Genomic DNA, 16,412 nt, shown 5'->3' on the forward strand with positions numbered 1-16,412 from the left:
CAACTGAGGGCTGTGCAGATGCCTGGTGTCTGATCATCCACCTGAGAACATGTTGGTATCCAAGGATCATGCTGCTGCCAGGATCACACTGCTCTTCTGGGTGACCTGCACTATCAACACAGCCACAGTGATATCAAGGCCCAAGCTACTCCAAGGGCCATGTCTGGGTCCATGGTCCTGCTGCAGCTTGGGTCTTGTTGATGTCCACGGCCGGTGTTACCACAAGGAGCCATAGAAACCATGCATGTTGAAATCCGAGAGCTGTGCTGAGCCAATCCTGCCCTTCACCAGCCCTGAGATAGTTAGCTTTACCCCACACTAGTTACTACAGCAGGAGAGTTGGCCCAGCCCTCCATGGGAGAGCTGGCCCACATACTAGGGGGAGGAAAACCCACCCCCATCTGAATGGGGTGGTCCCTGTATCCCAGCCTGACCAGCTCAGCTACTAACCAGGCCCACCTCCTGGACCTTGGTTTGGCCCACCCTAACATCTAGCCCATCTTTGACCTGCTAGAGAGTGAAAAGGAATTGGTCCTGTGGAACCATGCATAGCCACAGGATCTCCATGACTCAGGGCAACAGCAGGATATCTGAGAGGAGTTTTGATGAGGGTCCAGTGATGATGGTGTGCCAAAGAACTTGACCCAGACTAACAACTCATTGCAATGAGCATTTGCAGGAGGGGCTGGTTGGACAAAAGGGTAGACTGCATGACATGCCATAGTTCTCAGCACAACTGGGATAAAGGAAGAGAGGTGCCGGAGTGGTGAGAAGGATCTAGGAGCAAGGTGGGTTTTTGTTTGTTTTGTTCTGTTTTTAATTAATTTTGGGGGTGGGAAGATGCTGCAAGGATGAGAGGCAGATATATAGAGACTGGAAGGTGAGCAGGATTGGGGTGCATGGTGTGAAGTTCCCAAAGAATTGATAAAGAATTATGTTATAAAAAAATTAAGACAGAAGGGTCCTTCTTAATGTGGTAAAAGTAGGAAAAAAATTGACAGCATCTTCTAAGATGGACAGAGTCAAGTAGACTGTAGAGGGGGTGACACTCCTGGAAAAGTTCCTTTGAGGAATGGGAAAAAAGAAGACAGTGTTTCATCAAGTACTGTATAAGCAAAGGGAACTGAGTGAGGCCTTGGTGGTCTCATGATCCCTGAATGATTCAACCCAGGAGGACTCTGCCTTGGTTAGCTCGTGATAAAGAATCTTATGGGGCAAGGGTTGAGTCTTTCTCACCCTCTCTCTTGGATGTGGTGTTCAATGTTCTCCTTTAGCACCTAAGGAACTAAGGTAACTTCAGTGCCCACCACTTTGTTGAAATCTCCTGAAACATGGGTCACTGGTGGAGAGGTAGAATTCTCTCTCTGGGTCTCTCCAGCCTACCTGAGTGTGGGAATTCCAACCCTCTCACCCGCTGTTTATTCATCGCTACCTAGCTCCAGACTGAGGTCAGAAAGTGACCCAACTTGAGCCTATGTAGTTGCATTAAGGGAGGGACTGCATTCTAGAACTTTCAGAATTTTTATTTGGGTTTTTTAAAATGTTCTGTTTTGTTTAGCTCTGGACGAGGAAGCAGGGACAAAGACCAGATGCACTCTTTGTTAAATCACACCAAGTAAACTAAAATGGCAGAATGGGGGCAATTTAACTTTAATTCAAAGCTTAGTGAACTGTTGAGAGTTCCTACTAGAGGAGCTTGTGGAGAAGAACCTGGGACAGAAGAACATAAATAAGTAAGAAGCTGACAAAAGAAAGGCCTGAGAGCACAACTAGGTTGTCACCATGATGTCACCAGAAAGCCTCTAACTAAGGAAAGACTTCACTGGCTCATTCCATAACGTGGATTGTAACAGTCATCCTAGGCCTGCGACAGGGATATAAGAGGTCTGAAATAAACACTAGAGCCCACACCCTGTCTTCAGTCATAGAGCAGGTGAAGATGCTGAAAGCCCCTGATTATAATGGTTCAACTTTTTACAACTTCGGGATAGCACACACTGTGAAAGTGATTTTCCGTCAGTGGAAAGTCTACTTGGAATTTTCCGTGATGATCTTTCCCCGAACTAAAACGATATATAGTACAATTCTCCTCCCTGATGCTGGGTATCATTAACTCCCAGTCATCCACAGGAGCATGAGAGGAAATAACCAAACAACCAGGACTCAGTTAGACGTGGTGCTCAGCTAGGATGGTCAGCAGCTGTGCTATCTGATTTGTGAGCTGTAGCTTCTAAGGGTTGTTTTGGGGGATACTAAGGAGTGAACCCTGGACCTCAGGCTTCCCAAGAATCTCCACCCTGCTAAGTATGTGTTCAACTGACAATATTATTATCTGACAATGAGTAGATCAAGACATAACCCTAGCATGGGCAGAGCAATTGCCTGGCAAGTGTGAAATGTTGGGTTTGAACCCTAGTAACAGACAGAAAAGACAATGCCAGATGTAACTTAAAGAACATTTGTACTGAAAAGGAAGCCTCTTAGAAGACATACAGAACATTGGAAGGCACAGACTGGAGGAAACCATTTCCATGTGTTGCCCATTTGAGCAGTAAATAACTGGAAAAGGACACTCCCACAGCTCAAGACTGTGCATGGGACTTGCTCTGCCTTTTACCCAGGACTGCCCACATTTGAGAAGTCATACAGCAAAGCTGAGTTATCCAACTAATGGGTAGACTAGATAGTTTCCTGGAGGGAAATCCATGTGAATTAACATATCATGTTGCACGGGTGGATTCAATTTTTGAATTGTAAAATAACAAAATGTAAACGTGGTATGAAGGAACATGGTTCTTTTCTGTTTGTTTATACTAGAGAAGCCCTAATCAAAACATCAAATCAAAGCATAAAGAGAGAAAATTATATATGTGTGTGAAAAAATTACATAACTATAACTAGCAAAAAGAAAACTCAAAATGCAGACAGGAACTCCACACTGGTGCTTAAGACATAGAAAGCTGCAAAGAGAACAGCTCCCACCAAAGCAACAATGAACAAAGCTAGAAAAACTGGCAAAACTGTAACTCCTGTGAGCCCATCAGAGGATCACAAGGAAGTTGAGGGAAGTCCATTCCAAAGGATGCTGAAGGCCTCTGAGGGCATGAGTTGCTTTTTGTGGAAGTGAGACTGCGCTAAAAGTCAGTCATAAGAAAGCAGCAAAATTTTTACCTACTTCCTAAAGACAAAAGGTAGACTGAGAAAGTCCTCCCCTCCACTGCCCCGCTCACATGGGACTGGGGAGGCAGGATGTGCACTTATTCTTTAACAAGGTCCTAGATGTGGTACACCGGGGAACAGGCATAAAGCATGGTCTTTCTGGAATCTTCTCACACACTCTGCAAGAGTCACATCAAAGACAGGGGCCAGAAAGTGCCTATGGGGGGGGGGGCAGCTGACCCTCCTTCCCAAGGCACCAAACACCCTGAGAAGAAAGAACCCTCATTTACAGGACCTCACAGTGATGAAAACAGAAGCCAGCTACCATGGTGGGGAGCAACTGGTTCCCACTCCAAACCTAATTCTCTCTGGATAAAAGGGAAAGTCCAGCTAGCAAAGAAGCAAGAGCAGAAGCATTAAAAAAAAAAAAAAAAAGCACCATATTGGGCCTGCCTGCAGCGAGGCTAGAGAAAAGCCAAGAAATAGCACTGTTTCTAAGGCTGGGGTTGTGCACGGTAACAAGTAGCTCCCATTGACCAATGGGGAAGGACAGGCACAAGAAGGAAGGACATCTTTGTGACACAGGTGACAGATGGACCTTTCAAGCTGGGAATATCGTAGACGCTCTGAAGAGAGTGCTCGCAGGTAAAGCACTGACCAAGGCAGCAACCCAGCAACCTTCGGCTAAAGACATGGGAAGTTGTGGGAGACAGAGGCGATGTGGGCCACAGCAAACCACAAACACAGCTCACCTTCAGGTGAGACTGGCTGAAGTCAACAGCTAAAACGAAAATGTGGCCTGTTTCTGAGCATCAATGTTCAGCTCAGTCTCCCTGTTGTGCACACACACCTGGATATCCATGCAAAGTGATGAGATTCACATGAGAAAATGCTCTGGGCATGGCAATGCATGTGCTTAGTCCCAGCACTTAGCACTTGGAAGACAGAGACCGGAAGATGTCTGTGACTTCAAGGCCAGTCTGGTCTCCATTGCAAGTTCTAGTCTAAGAAGGGAAGAGGGGAGAGGAGAGGGGAGGGAGAATGGACTGACCCAGAGATGCTGGAGCAACAGTAAAAGCAAACCTAGAATCTATTTTGTGTGTGTGCAGGTATGTGAGTGTATGTTGGGGGAGGGGGGTACATGTTTGGCCATGATACTAGTGTGGAAGTCAGAGGACAACTTCAGGCATCACTCCTTGCCTTCTACTTTGTCTAAGATGTGATCTCTTGCTATTCTCTAAGACTGTGTGTTGACAGAGGTTTCTGTCCTGCCTGGTCCAGCACCCATTCAGGCCCAAAGAAATACACGGAGGTCTAGATTAATTACAAACTTGTTGGCGTATTACATCAGGCTTCATATTTACTCTTACATCTTAAATTAACCCATAATTCTCGTCTGTGTTAGCCACGTAGCTTGGTACCTTTTATCAGTGAATCATTCTCCTCTTGCTCCTCTGTGGCTGGGTGACTTCAGACTCAGCCTTTCCTCTTTCCAGAATTCTCTTGTTCTGGTTGCCCTGCCTATCCCTCCTGCCTGGTTACTGGCCAATGAGCATTTTATTAAAGCAAGACAAGTGACAAATCTTTACAGGGTACAAGGCCACTGTCCCATAGCACTCTCCCCCTTTTTTCAAAACAAGAACTCTGAATCTAAGATCCTTTGTTATTATCCTTTTTTCCAGACCATTATCCATAACAACTTGTAACCAAAACTCTAAACAAAGACAAACATCCATAATCTATTTTTTAGGAATGTGGACATAGTTTTCTAGGCTACTTCCTGCTGATTGGGAGCACTGATAATCTTATGGGAAAAATAGAAAATTTAGGATTGTGGCCAACTCCTGACTGGAATATTCTCTGAGGCTTGATCATCTCAGCCAGCAGTCTTGAGGCTGTTCTGGATGTAGAACTCAGAGGACACGCCAACAGAGGTCCTCTGAAATGTTGGATCATCCAGGCCATCCATTCCTATGAGAGATTTCTCAGGGCGTCTTCCTTGATCAAACTTGATTTTTTGTAACCCAGAATCAATCCACAACCTCTCATTTTCAGTGGAAATAAAAGCAAAACCTCTTCTCCAAAGTATCTTTTGACATAAATTTTTAAATCAAGGCATTTTCAAAATATATATGTTGGATTAATCCAACAACATCTATAATTAAATATCTTTTGAGCAGCTGTTTATCCTTCCTCAGCCATCAAACAGTTCAAAGACAATACAATCACATACAGAATCAGATTCTGTGTATTTTCCATCTTTATATAGCTTTATTTTAAACTCTATTTCTTTTATTTTTATTTTTTGATTTTGTGAGATAGGGTTTCACTGTATATCTTTGGCTGTCCTGGAACTCACTCTGTAGATCAGGCTGTCCTTGAAACCACAGAGATCCACCTGCTTCTGCCTCCCACATGCTGGGGTTAAAGGTGTGTGCCACCATATCCAACTACTCTCTTTCTTTTTTATTTTAAGGACTTTATCATTTTTCTTTTCTCTCCCAAGCCTTCATATATTTTTAAACACACTGCAAAACATTTAGAAGTTTTTTTTTATCTGAATCTATCTTTACTGTATTATCTCTCTTTTTCTGACCACACAAGTCTTTAATTTGCTAAGTGATGTGGCTGCAATTAAAGCCGTGGCTTTGACGGCTGGATCCACCCCATTTCTTAGCCTTCTGAGAGTCTAGCTTCATGGTAGAGGTACTGGCAGGAGCTATGTTTATTACCACAACTCTATGGAGTCCCAAGGTCCCTGCCATCACCAAAAAGCATACTATAGGCTATTCATAAACACCATTTAAGTGTTTGGTGGTGGGGCCTCTCAAAAGAGCTGCAAGGTTTTTGCAGCTAAAGCTAAGTCACGAACCTCTCTTAAATGTGATGTGCTTGTCTTAAGCAAATAGACCCCACCAGAGAAAAGTGCTGCTACCAAAAAGCCATGCTTAACTCTGTTCTTTTGTGTCTAGAATTACTTCCCAAAGGTTTTATGTGGATGTAGTTGTTCGGGTTGGCACCATTTTGTAGCTGAAGACTGTTTTAAGAACCTAAATTTTAGCTGGGTGGTAGTGGCGAACACCTTTAATCCCAGCACTCGGGTGGCAGAGACAAGTGGATCTCTGTGAGTTCAAGGTCAGTCTGGTCTACAAGAGCTAGTTCCAGGACAGGCTCCAAAGCTACTGAGAAACCCTGTCTCGAAAATCAAAAAAGAGAGAGAGAGAGAGAGAGAGAGAGAGAGAGAGAGAGAGAGAAAAGAAAACCTTAGACTTTCATGACAATGAGACACATCTGCTCCTGGCTGCACCAATTATTTCAACAGGAAGATGGGCATTGAAGAGGCTCCTTATGAGTTTGTTAACCATTTGGGTAAGACACTGCTCTTGTCTGGACTGCTTGATTTTATGCTGTATGGACTGGACTTCCAGGACCCTCAAAAAAATGACTGCTGAAGTGCCTAAAGAAGGTGAGACAGTCCTTCAGGGTTCCTGCTTCATGAAAGAGTCTGCAAGACATTCTACAGGATAGAAAAGAAAGTGACTGACAAACTGCCAATATAGATGGAACTGTCTTTGAAATTTCCTACTTCTTGGAAAAGTCTGCCAGAGACCATGGGGCAGTAGGCTGAAAATGGGTACTGAAATGTTACAGAATTCTGGGTGACTGTCCAGGCAAGGAGATGTCTCTGTCAATTCTAGAATTTTGGAAGTTGCTTACAATGCACTTCCTGTTTACTTAAGTAACATTATATCCTTCTGGAGTCTTTGATGGAGTTGAAGAATAGAGAGTTATAATTATAGTTATCCTTAGTTATGATAAAAGATAAAGTAGATATAAATATTATAACTGTAATTATTGATTCTTAATTACATTTAACTATTTTGTTAAATGTAATTTTACTATGTTAAACTTAAAATTTCCTTTTTATTCAAACAGAAAAGGGGAATGCTATGGGAAGCCCTCATGTCTATGTGTTGCTTTTATTGGTTAATAAATAAGGGTGTTTCAGCCAGTGACCTAACAGAACATAGCCAGGCTGGAAAATACATAGAGAGAGAGTAGGTAGAGTCAAAGAGAAGCCATGTAGCTGGCCACAGAGACAGACACCTCTGCTGGAGCCTACCCAAACCTTTCCGGTAAGCCACAGCCACATAGCAATACACAGATTAATAAAAATGAGTTAATTTAAGATATAAGAGTTAGCCAGAAATACGCTTAAGCTATTGTCCAAAGAGTATTGCAATTAATACAGATTTCTGTGTGATTATTTCAGGAGTCTGGGTGGCTGAGAAATGAACAAGCAGCCTCCCCCAACAGCTATGTGTGCCAGGCTGGCTAGCCTATACCTCCCAGGATTCTCCTTTCTCTGCCCCTAATCTTGTCATAGGAATGCTGGGTTTGCAGATGTGCACTACTCCATCTTGATTTACACAGGTTGTGGGGATTCAAATTCACATCCTCATGCCTGTACAGCAAGGACTTCACCCACATATCCATCTCCCAAACCCACAATTCAGAATCTTATCCTCAAAAGTGCAGATGAAATACAGAAGCAAAATAAAACAGAACTCCAAAAATTCTACCAAAAAAATTGGGCAAGAACCAGGGAATAAAAGAACAGAAAAGGAATAGCAGCGAACAGTAAAACAAACCTAGACTCAAAGCAAAGCATATTAGAAGTTACAATATGCAGTAAAGGACTACATGGTGAATTAAAGGTAGCCATTAAATAGCAGATATGTTATCTACTGTAGCTGTACTTCTCGTTGGGATCATCAGCCCACAAACAATGGAGCAGAGACTTATTATTAATTATAAAAGCTTAGCCTTAGCTTAGGCTTGTGAGCGCAGGAGGGTTGTCCCCATTTCTCATCTGTCTTGTGAAAGCATGGGAAGGGGAAAGAAGCCACCCCACCATGGGAGAGCTATCCTGATCCCCTCCAGCTACAACACTTGGCAGAGCAGGCCCTGCACCCTGCCAGAGCAGCCCAACAGAGCCAACCCTGCTAGCAGAGGTGTGGGAGAGCCAGGCTTAAAATCATGAGCATGGAACAGCTGTTCATTTCTCATCTGGCAGGCCACCCTATAGCTGCCCAGACCAAGAGCTGCTGTGAGCTTTGCTCCAACATGGGATGGATGTATGAAGTCGGCACAATGCAGAAACTGCCACCACCTGTGTCAAACATGTGGCCCCCACATAGCTTGGGCTGTTTTTATTTATACAATTTCAATGGTTTGCACTAACAGTTTTACGATCAAATTTGTTTCCTTGAGTTTCTAAACATGGTTACAATAACTGCCAGTTTGTTCCTTTATTTCTTTCCTCTTCTGTCTCCCAACTTTCCCACCAAGAGGCAACCATTACCTATTGTATCTATTGCTCTAATGTTAGAAGAATAAGCACTATTCCAAGAAACAAAGGAAGTTTCTTACTAGACATACCTACAGGTAGGACAGTGTGCCCAGTTGGCAGCATTTGTGTTTACAGTGTCATGCAGGATGAGGGACAGCTTTGTCGCTGGTGGTTAATATTTACATCTGGTATGGTTAATATTTACATCTGGGTTCTCACAATCAACTCACCAGCTGAAGCTGGATCAATTCATTCTATATTCTGTATACATTATGTCCTATGGGGATATGCCAGGTTTTTTCTATCATTCTAAAAGCATAACTTAGAAACTTGCTCTTAATAGTTGGCACTGTTTATCCCTTGTTCTCATGTCCTTCTCCTCTGAACTTCCTACAGTTTTGGCATAGCTCTTAGAAATGGGAGCATTAAGGGTTTCTGTGATTCTGCTTCATTCCCTTTTCCTAAACTGTTCCCATTAACTCTTGATATCATTTATTTATTAGCATTTCTCCAAGACTCTTGTGGTTAAAAATCATTCTCTCCAGAATAGTTATGCAAATATGTAATATTAAACTTCATGAGCTATTGTGAGTCTTTCAGTATAGTCATGGGGTGTGACATCCTGTCTTGAGAAGTCTGAACTTGTGGTCAAACCTGAGTATCAGGTCCACTGTATATTTTTAACAACTTTCCCTCTGGCTCACTCAGAAGATGGTCATCAGGGGAACATTTTCCTTTTGTAATAGCTATTTTATCTCTGATTGAGAAAGTGAGAGGAAAGGCAACCAGCAATATGGTTTGTATAGCAAAAGTAAGGAGACCACATGAAAAATATGTTCTTGGGTGATGCCCAGAATTATGAAGTGAATTGTCCACAGGCTTTGCCAATGGATTGGGGTCTCTCTAGGGCCTTGTCACAAGGAGAGCTTGTTCATGCTATTGTCAGGCCTCGTCCCCTAAAGAATCCACATGGCTCCGGCCATAGACCCAGGTTAATGACTTGGCCTGCCCCAGCATCCATCCCATCTATGATCCACTGAAGCCCGTGAAGGTACCTGACCTGCAGACCCAAAGCTGCAGAATCTCTGCAACACAAAGTACAAGCACAATGTCCAGGAAGAGTACTAGTGGGGGCCTAGCATCGAACATGTTGTGGAGACCAGTGCAGACTAGGGGTGTCAAACCAGGCCAATGACTCTTTGCAACAAACACTTGCAAGTAGAAATGTATGGACCAAGGGACTTGTTGGGTAACACTGCAGCTTCCATGATGATATTTTTACTTCCTTTCCTTTTTTCTCATTTTATTGTCTGCATAACTCTGTTCTTTTGTGTCTAAAATTACTTCCCAAGCTCTCTCAGGTTTTAAGTGGATTTAGTTGTCCACGTTGGTGCCATTTGTTGACAGAGGTTTCTGTCCTGCTTGGTCCTGCAGACATTCATCCCAAAGACAAACACAAAGGCTTATATTAACTATAAAATTATTGACCTATTAACTAAGGCTTCTTATTAACTCTGATATATTACCTTAACCCATAATTATTGTCTGTGTTAGCCACATGGCTTGGTACCTTTTATCAGTGAGGCAGTCTCATCTTGCTTCCTCTGCATCTGGGTGAGGACTGTAGACTGAGCTTTTCTTCTTCCCAGAATTCTCTTGTTCTGGTGGCCCAAACTAATACTTCCTGCCTGGTCACCCCACCTTTACTTCCTGCCTGGCTGCTAGTTAATCAATATTTTATTAAACCAATACAAGTGACAAATCTTTACAGGGTACAAGACCATTGTCCCACAGCAGTTTACCCTGTAAAGACAGCACAGAGCAGGACACAGCCCACTGCAGCTTCCCAAGAAGGAATTTAGCAAGAAAAGACATTCAAAACCACTGGGTGTTTTAATCCACGAAAATGGAAAGAGGCAGTGATACTGTCAACAAATGGATATGTTCCAGGGATTTCCACACTTGTTTCTGACAACTAAGATGACCTAGAATTTGCAGAAGATAAAGACAGTAATGGGGGGATATTACATATACACACAACATACATGAGTAGATAGTCCACATAACAAAATAACAATTGTGGTTCTCATTAATAAATAGCAGTGTTAGGGCTTAAAGTTGCTTCTTTTGGCTTTTCAAATTTATCATGAATAATTTTGTGGTAACTGTTTACTTATGTGGAAAATTTTATTTTTAAATGGGAGAAAGACCAAAATACATACATGACTAATTGGAAATAAATATTTGTAGCAGAGCATATAAAGATGTGTTCTTCAATACATAAGGACTTTAGAAATCAATTAAGGAATGCATATGTATACACACATATGTATGCAACAAAAATTAATGAAAACAAAAAGGCCATATAATAGAAAGAGAGCAAGGGGAAGTATATTGAACACTTTGAAGGAAGAAAGGGAAGGGAGAAATTATATAATTATATTATAATCTCAAATTTTAAAAGTTTTTAAATCAATTAAGAAAAAATATTGTTGAGAACCCAAGAAAAGCATAAACAAACAAAAACTAGATATGAAATGCAAACCCCTTATAACCATTTGCAAAGCTGCTCCACCTCACTAAGAACCAAAGAAATGCAAATGAAACGCCCAGATTGGCAGTCAGGAGAGCTTCAAGATGCAAGCGGTAGGAGAAGCCATGAGGGGAAGGTGCAATCCTTCACGTTACTTTTGTGCTCTACAAATACTATGATAAAATGCTAAGGTGATTTTAAAATATGCATTAGAATTTTAGATAACCCTTAACTCAGAAATTCTACTCCCAGAAATTTGTTCTCTAGGCATATGTATAAAATGTTACACAGAGATCATAGGCATGGCTTTTCGGAATTATTCAGAACATTCTCCAAAACACAAAACCAACTAAATAAAGAAGAGGTGACCTCATTGGTTAAATAAATTACAAAAAAAAAATCCCCCCAAGTCAAAAGGGGGACCTCCATGGTTCTTGCCATATCTATTCTACCTCAGCCCCACAGAAATAGCTTAAGTAAGTTGTAGGCTTCTGTGCAGAATATTCTCTATGTTTAAAAATACAAACTACATAGGTCTGAATGTGTGTTAAGGAAACTGCTGTCCTTGGGAACTTGTGACTTCATCACCCTTGACACTGTCTCAGGTCTAACCATGCCTATATGTCGGCACCGACTGCCACTTAACCTGGACTAATAATGTAGGGCTCCTTGGCTGTCCACTTTGTAAACTGGCAGGAGCACTAGTGCAGCTGCTCTGGGAAGGTAGCTCCGAATTGCAGATGAGAAAATACGGATGCGTGAGCCGCAAGCTTTACATGGTGATCCACAAACTGCAGTAAAGATGTTGTTGCTAATCGTGGTAATTTTTCTTTTCAGCACAAGAACTTGTGTGCTGCTCAGGATTTAAAATGAATAGGTCTGAGGAAATTTAAATTCGGGCGAGGAAGATAAATAGGAACTGGAAGCTAAGACCGCTGCCAGAACCTGGATTAGTGGTGGGTGAAGGCCGCTATCTTGTTTTGCCCTTAAGGCTGTAGCAGAAACCTGAAGCAGGTCAAAAAAAATATATACGAACGCTCATGCAAGAAGCCGTTTCTGTGGCATGGAACGTTTCTGACGTCCTTTACAAAGGGAGACATAAAACCTCCCGCGAAGTTGCATGGCAGCAACTCATAATTAAAGGGGAGTCAGCTGAGGCCAAGGTGATCCAATGAGAAATATGTCTGCTCCATGCTGGGTGAATCTCAAGCAGGTGTTTGCAGGTATCAATAAAGCTAACGTTCAAGGGAAATAGGGAAACAACGAGACCTCTGAGTGTTCAGCAGAGACAGCAACTGCAACCAACTAGCCCCCCACACTCACTATTAAAACCTCATTAACTCCCAGCTGTTCATCTATTAGGCTGCAAAGAAGAAAAAGCACGTGCCCTCGTTGTCACATAATTCTACCAGGGGTTTTCATCTCCTAAACGGGAGAGTGCGGGAAGATAAGGAGAGGATAACCATCATAATTATATCACCAGGCTGTGGAGAATGCTGGGCTAAGTATAATAAACCTCTCAGGCAATAAAGCCAGATGGATGTCCAAAGGCTGCCATGTCAAGAGGAAGGGGAAGGGAGGGCCACTACCCACTGGCACCACGGGACTCGTCCTTGAGCCACTTGCACACGGTAGCCCCGTGATTCACCTCGCCAGGTCACATCTAATCACTCCAGGCAGTGACGCTTGCAGATGAAATGCGTTCACCTGACTGTCCACGGAGGTGCAGCAGTCCCGGCTATGGCTTTAAATGGTAGAAGGCATAAAGAACGCAATTCTGATCTGAAGCAGCCTATGCCCAGACAACTGTTCTCCCTGAGAATGGGTGGGTCTTTTGCTGTGTGATTTAAAAAAGCGTGGGGGACGGGGAGGGGTGCTCAAATGCAGGCTGACTGCAGCCTAATATTAGCCTGCCATTGTTTCACTGCCCTCCAGGCTCCTGAGGCAGTGTCGGGAAGATAGAGCAGGCAGTAAAGCACTTGCCTTTTGAGTGTGAGGACCTAGGTTCAAGGCCCCAGGACCCGGGTTTAAAAAATTAGACATTGAAGTTAGGCTTTATGGTACATTTGTAGAGAAGTTCTGGAGAAGCAGAGACAGGCTTGTTGCCTGGGATTTGCAGGCCATCCAACTTAATCTGTGTCACTGGGACTGAGGAGGGAAAGCAAAAAGTGGGTGAGGATGGCCCCTGAGGATGATAGCCAAGGCCTTACATATGTGCACATACACCAACACACAAGCACACATCCATGTACACACACACACACACACACACACACACACAAATTATAATTCAATGATCCATTCAGCCAATCTTGCAAAATTAGAAAAGTGGCTAGCACATGTTTCTGTAAGACAGGACTCATGCTGTTTAGGTTGCTTTCTTTCCTATCTGTTATAACCTTGGAAGAGAGGACATGCAAGCAAAGCATTCCCACATTAGTCTCAATGGCATGCAACAGTAGCCATTTTTTTTACAGTGCCTTCTCTAGTACTCAGGCTCCTGTGGTGGCTGCATTCCTCCCCACCACACCCTCACTAGCCACAATGGACTTTGCAGTGCCCCTCATACACACCACTGTCTCAGCAGATCAACACTATCTCTTCCCTTCCCTAGAACATGCTCTCCAAATAGCATGATCTGACACCCCACTTCCTTTGAGTCTTCACACCAGCATTCCCTTCTTGGGGGGGGGGGAATCTTGTTTGGATACCCTATTTAAAGAACGAGCCTTTGTTTTGAACCAACTTTTTAATTTGGTGTCATATTGCTTTCCATTTTAAAAAAGACATATATGACCATGAAAGCAAGAATTACAACATCTTCTAGTGGGATTTCTTCAACACATATAAAAGCAATATATATGGAAATTATTACATAAAAGGAAGAAAAAATAAAAGGGTCTATATGCTTGTATTTATATTGCTGGAAGATCAAAATATTAACTTCTTAGTAGACTTGAATAACAAGGTATGTACAGTCAAATAGAAACCACTAAAAATCCAATCGTACTAAGGTCAATTCCTAAAATATACTCAGAGATACATCAAAATAACCATTAAAATAAAATGTTATAAATTATTCAAATAAGTCAGATGAAGGATTGGAACAGGAACAAAGAAGCAAGGGGCAGAAGTGACAACCAGAGAATTAGTACAATCAGAAACATAAACCTAAGTTCATTACAATAAATGTAAATGGTCAAAATATATTAAGTAAAAGGTGTATAACCAGAGGAGATAAAAATAAAATACTTAAGTTTAACAAATAAGAGCCTTTTTACAAGATTTATAACATTTATTTACTGTGCATGTGTACGCCTGTGTGCATACATGTTATGGTTTACATTAAAAAAGTCAGAGGACAACTTTCAGAAGTAATTTCTTTCCATGTCAAACCAAGTTGTCAAGCTTGATTGCAGGTGCCTTACGCGTTGAGTCATCTCTCTGATCCCAAGAATATTTCTTTTCTTTTTTTAGTTGAAGAACCGTGTTTTATACATTAAGTGACTTTAGTTATACAGTAAATTCTCAGAAAGGTCAGTTCTCATACAGAGGTAGGACTCACTTGAATCAGCAATACAAATGCTTAAAACCTGATGTGTTCAGACATGGTCAAGCCATGAGATAGTTTTGTGTAGCACGGTGATGATCACAAAGTGGCTAACATAGGAGGAGCATGGCCCACATCACTGCCCAGTGATGATAACAAAGTGGCTAATGTGGGATGCACACGGCACAACATCACCAAGGAACTGAAAGAACCCCTTCTCTCCTAGCAGCATGGTAGCACTAATGTAAATCAGAAAGTATGCTTTGGCAATTCTGATATCTATGCTCATTTCCTAAACACACTGATTTTCTTTAGAAGTTTCAATGACAAGCTCCAAGGTATGTAAAAGCTTTCTGGGAGAACAAGGTAGAAATATATAAACAGACATTCATAGAGATATGATAATATGGGGAATATGCATAATAAAAAAGTAAAACAAGACCACTGTGGGTGGATATCAGTCCATCTGTCCACCACCCTACCTTCATTCCACATAGAATTCTAGGACACAGGTCACACCAGTCAGACTGCACGTGAGTATGGAATTATAACCAAATAGATGTGTGTGTGCATAGATACGATTATATAATTGTAACCAAATTATGTATATATGCTGTTGTGCTAGTCTCCCATTTGGAAATAAGATCATGGTAGACTTAAGTGAGATGTGATCTACTAAACCCAGTCTTCTTATAAGAAAATATGCTACATAAAACAGAGGTACAGAACATATGAAAGAGGAGGCACGGACAGAAGTCCTATGGTTGTGAACCATAGAATGCATGAGGCTACTAGAAGTTGGATGATCCAAGAAGAATTCTCCCCTAGAAGTTTCAGAGGACCCAGGCATTGTTCTATTACCATAAGCTTCCAATTCTTTATGGAAATTCTAGGAAACCAACATAGTAAAGGATCTTATTTCTTTGTTAAATATACTGCAATTTGAAAAGAACAACAACAATAATTCTCTTTGTTTCTATCAGAAGGACTAAGAGGCACATCTAGCCTTGCAGCATTGTGAAGCACCAATAGCATCTACAGAGTTCGCATTGTGAATCAGGCAGTTAAGTCACCAAAAGAAAAAAAACTGTAAAATATCTGATGTTTAAATTTACAATCTTGTTTTAAGTTGCATTCATAGCTATTCTGGGCTGTATGTGGTCAAAGGTGAAATACCTTGTCTTCATTTGTTGTCATGAAGAAATAAGTTCAGCTCTCAAAGACAACAAAGTAAATGACAAGGGAAGCTATATATCCTGAGGAATGTGGAAGCAAAGGGGTCCCCAAGAGGAGTCGCAGCCTTTCAGCTCTAGAGATTCAAAACTGCATATTATAACACAGATCTAATAAACCCAGATATAGAAATACAGGTCTTGGCAAAGATTGGGCAACCTTAATTACATTCACCAGTTTATAGTCTCTGCTATGGGAGCTGGCAAAAAGACTCAATAGTTAAGAGCATGCTTTGGAACTCAGAGGACTAGGGTTCCAAACAGCCACACTGGGTGACTCACAACTGTCTGTGATTTAGTTCCAGAAGATTAGACACCCTCTGGCCTCATCGAGCAACAGGAACACACATAGTGCACATAAATTCACACAGTCACACACATACACATATAAAGAAAGAGAGAAAGAAAGAGAGGGAGAGAAAGAGAGAGAGGAAGGGAGGGAGAGAAAGAGAGAGCGAGAGAGAGAGAGAGAGAAAGGAAAGAAAAGAAAAGAAAGAGCAAGAGAAGGGAGGGAGGGAAGGAAGGAAGGAAGGAAGGAAGGAAGGAAAGAAGGAAGGAAGGAAGGAAGGAAGGAAGGAAGGAAGG

At 42.0% G+C, this 16,412-nt stretch overlaps 1 protein-coding gene across 1 annotated transcript in view; it reads right to left on the reverse strand.

Moving 5' to 3' along the window:
- Positions 1-16,412, reverse strand: part of Tafa4 (TAFA chemokine like family member 4) — a 210,925-nt gene that overhangs the window by 59,770 nt on the left and 134,743 nt on the right. The window lies entirely within an intron of this gene.

Source organism: Microtus oregoni, unplaced genomic scaffold, assembly GCF_018167655.1.
Source record: "Microtus oregoni isolate MIOR12 unplaced genomic scaffold, Mior012 000002F_ref0000024, whole genome shotgun sequence".
NCBI classification, from domain to species: Eukaryota; Metazoa; Chordata; class Mammalia; order Rodentia; family Cricetidae; genus Microtus; species Microtus oregoni.